The sequence below is a fragment of the Strongylocentrotus purpuratus genome, unplaced genomic scaffold (assembly GCF_000002235.5).
Source record: "Strongylocentrotus purpuratus isolate Spur 01 unplaced genomic scaffold, Spur_5.0 spur5_scaffold_7, whole genome shotgun sequence".
In the NCBI taxonomy this organism is placed as follows: Eukaryota; Metazoa; Echinodermata; class Echinoidea; order Camarodonta; family Strongylocentrotidae; genus Strongylocentrotus; species Strongylocentrotus purpuratus.
This window is the reverse complement of record NW_022145613.1, coordinates 11,269,177-11,273,726: the sequence shown is the minus strand read 5'-3', so window position 1 is coordinate 11,273,726 and position 4,550 is coordinate 11,269,177.

Below are 4,550 nucleotides of genomic sequence, written 5' to 3'. Positions count from 1 at the left end.
GTGTAGAGTGATGCTCGTTGTTTTACAACGCACTCTGGTCAAAACCCTCGATTCTATATAAGGTCACAAGGGGAGGAGTTTGATGAAGCGACAGCCAATGAAATGATAGAAAATCAGACCACTCATGAAAGTATAGGGTGGGTGAGTGTGTGTAGGACGGGTGTGTGTGTGTTTGTTCATGTGGTGTACGAAATGAATAAAGATAAATGATTGGATAAGCGTCGCACTGCACACATCCGTTTCTTTGTGTGCGGATGCTTTGCGATACAAACTTGTGTCCTTCACTGATCTGTGATTGGCTGAAAGTTTCATTTCTAATTAACAAAAAAATTATTATATTAATGGTATGTAATTAATCTCCTTTTCGAATGCTGAACATCAGTCTAGAAAAAGCAGTTAAATGAATGTACATATCATTTAAATAAATGAGATTTTAAATCGAAGAGTAAGAACATAACAATTTATTTCCTTCACCATCCAATTCTACCTCTTAATTTTTTTTTTTTTTATCGATGCGTTTTCCTAATACGTTCAAAATAATTAGCAGAAATATACTTTTCTTAATATAATGCATTATATGCCTTTTCCTTTAGCTATTGTAGCCCAAAGAACCAATACATACTAAAATTAATCATTTCTAAGTCAAAATTAGTAGCGATTGAAATAAATGGCTAAACTTGTTCAATATTTTATGAAAATGAACCCACGCGAATTCAGTAATGAAATTGATTTTACAAAAACACTTTCGTCATGGAGTATAGACGGGGGCGGGGGGGGGGGGGGGTGAACGGCATGACAACTGAAATTGATTATCTGTGAAGAGGAGCAGATCCTGCTTAATTGTTTGATCACGCAGAGAAGAGAGGTATTATCAATATTAAATGAATACTCTCTTCGCTTGGACGTGCAAACCATTATCTTGAGTAGATTCGCTAATCATAAGAGAATTGATATGTTAAGGTAAAGCATCAATTTATAAACCAATATTTAAAGCCCCAGGTAGGCTCAATACTTCGTGTGAGATAATGAAAATAATTGTTTTTCAAGAGTGTGTGTTATGTGCTTAGTATCTACTGACCTTCAAACCGATAAGTATTTTACGATTTATTATTGATGTAACTAGAATAACTCAATAACTATGTTCTTCATGTATTCAATTAAATATGTTCATCATTAATTGATAATGATAACAATTCAACATTAAATAAATATTTTTACACTGTTTTAATAAAATATTGTGGAAATTGAGCCATCAGAATTTATATTTAAGCAAATATGGAAATTGCAGTCGCTGCATGCTAATAGGTTATAGAAATGTCCCACAATAATCTACCTCGTTACCGGGCTCCAGATAAACGGTACTGAATATATGCATTTATGGACTGAATACGTGTCGTTTGTTTATACAAACAGAATTTCGAGTACATACACGTATACATACAAACACACACACCCACGCCCACACATGCACAACTAATGAATCGACAATGTAATAGCATTGATGGACATAAATGTCAACTGTTTTCTGCTGGTACGTTGATAACATATCTCATTGATTTATATGCACACCCACACACATTTATAGGTGTCGCGGTCTAATGGATACGTCGTCGGACTACGGTTCATATGGTTTGCGGTTCGCATTAATGTCCTTTGGCAAGACATTAATCTATTATTACCCCACTCCATAGAAAATAATTCCTTGAATGCTGTTAGCACAGAAATCGGTAGCCTAAAAATATGGTCACAACCCCAAAAAGTAGCCTACAAGGCGGCCGGGCGGCGAGTTTTTAGCCAATTTCGCCCAGGCACCGAGCGGCGGCCGCACTGGCACCGCTCGTTTGTAGGGCATCGCTCGGTCGCCGTTGAAGTTTTAGCGCGGAGTTAAAATTCTGCATCGCCTGCTCACTTTTCACTCGCCGCCCAAAAATACGCTCGGCCGACCGCCCGGGCACCGACCTAATCGAGCGTTCGCCGTCGAGCAATTAAGGTAAAAAAATCGAAGCCGCTAGATCAAGGCTGCAGAGCGGTCGCAGCCCGTTCGTCGCTGGGAGATCATTCGGTTGGGCGGCGGGTTTAAAATCGGTCGGCAGCCTTAGACCTAGCAGCTTCGATTTTTGTTCAAAAATTGACCGGCGACAGACGGGAAATCGCTGGGGCTCTACAGCCTGCTCGACTTCTCCTAAAATCGTTTGGCGATGCCTAAATACCAGCGGCGACCGAGCAGGCTACAAATCGGTCGGTCGCCGCTCTGAGTTGTGACCAAAGCCTAATTGAGCAGGGGTAACTGGTGCGCCCTGAGCGTCTTGCGCGGTGAATAAGTTCGCTGTAAAATATCCAACATTTGTAAAATAATTATTGAAAACCTTACGACAATGTCACACAATTCTTCGTCGTTTTACAATCATACCCAGTCTTTAATCGGGTTCGCTCACAAATAAAATGACCAACGGCCAAATTCAATTTAAACCTGACGACAGAGTCGTACTTTTTTCCACTGGACAATTGAATTTATTTCAAAACATGCATCCAATATGCCAGCCTTTAACAAATGTGATTAATATTTTATGAAAATGTCCTTCGATAGTTGCGTTGACCGCGAAATCGAATAGTTTGACCAAGCAATTACTTAACACAAATGACCGTGGCCTGCAAGACGAGGTTTAATGTCGGTTTGATTAGATACGCTTTTACGGAGAGGGAATACTTGAATGGATATTCGATATAGAGGTAAAGCTCTGCGAGGCCAAGCATTTATAAAAGTCGTAATCATTCACCGATTGCTCTGAAGGCACGGGGTATTTTAACTGAACTTACTAAGAAAGAAGTTAATAGAGTAATCTTAAATCAAATTTGTGATGCGGGAAACACTGTCAACTATTACCTCACTTCCCAGAAGTAATGATTTTACTTATATTGAATTCTACCTATTCTACCTAAAATTACACCTTCAACGACAGGGACTTTGATATATCGAGGACTTTGAATAAGCTTCGAATTGTGCAGATATCTTACCCAAAGGTAATAAAGGTAAAGGCAATTAGAAAATATGAACCAAATAACGACAGCACCTTTGCTAGGTGTTCACTTGCAATATTTTACCATAATTGTAGGTGACACATGGGCACCGGAGCAATTAAAACGTCGACACAAATGCAACTGTCATCCCTCATATGAAAGGCGAGGGGTCGTTCGGAATCCCCAATCAGAAACACGAATTTAATGTCATTAACTTTTGTATTTTCTAGTAGAACGTATGTTGCTATTTCAATTTCATATCCCCTGTTTCAACTTATCGAGTGCAATTGTTGTTTATTTTTTAACGCTAATTAATAATCTGAATTACCTGATGGGGAAAAGGACTCGGCGTCTTACTCTTAAGGACTTTACTCAAAACCAACTACATGTGAGGTTTTTTTTTCTTTCTTTTTCTGAGTTATTTGCCAACGGAAACACATTACAAGTATAGAAGATGTATTCTTATTACCCTACATAGCTCATACAATGATAAAAGGTAATGTAAAATACCATCTGAAACACATCAAATATTCATCTCTTTCAGCGGTTACCTGTTCTCGGACCTCCATCGCACATACTTCAACAAGGGACGAGGGAATACAGCATCCTTTCATGTGCCATCACCAAGGACATACCTTTCGCTAGCGTGATTGATCTGGATGGGATTGAGTCCTGATCTGCGGAAATAGCAAGTGCCATCTTAGTTTATGGGAATGCGGCAATGACACTGAAGAGGATTCGGTTTGGCGAACCGTTGCCTCAGGATAACCTGATGTTTCAGAGGAGGTAGATAAGGGATTAAAGATGCATTATCATGTTGTTGCTGTTGTTGTATTTGTTCCTATTTTTCACCCAGGGAGCCACATCAGAATTAATACTGCTCTCCCCCCCCCCCCCAACAATATCCGGGCTGGGATTCGAACCCTGAATCATAAGATTGAGAGCCAAGGAAATGAACCACCCTACCACGACACCTAAACGTTGTCATTGTTTATGATGAAATAAAGAATTTGGATAGTTATTGGACTGAGTGGGACGATAAATATGCGAATTCAAGATTAATGAATTTTGATAAAAGACATAGGTGATCCTAAGATGAGTTCTTAGAGAAGGAAAACGAAGCTTTACACCGTTGATGCTTTGGAACCAAATGGCGTCGATTTGATATCTGCAACCCTTCTCAAATCCCCAATACATCTGGGTATTCTTAGTTTCACATTTTCCTCTTCGACCTTTGCAAATTTAAGTTTGCCCACCCCTCATTTGCTTATCATTATCCTTTTTTAATCCCTTCTTTCCTTTTTGACGGTATTACCTAAATAACTCCCAACTTCTAAGCACATTATTTGTGCTTCAGATCGCAGAGACGTGATGCGTCCGGCAGATATGGAAAAAGACGCTTTTGTTAATGTTTTGGGATGTCTGTATCAGCATTATTGAAGACGTTCAATTAGTAAAGTGAACACTAAAACGAATCATCAATCAGTAACTTCTTGAATGTGAAGATGATGAAGATTCAAACTTCCCATTCT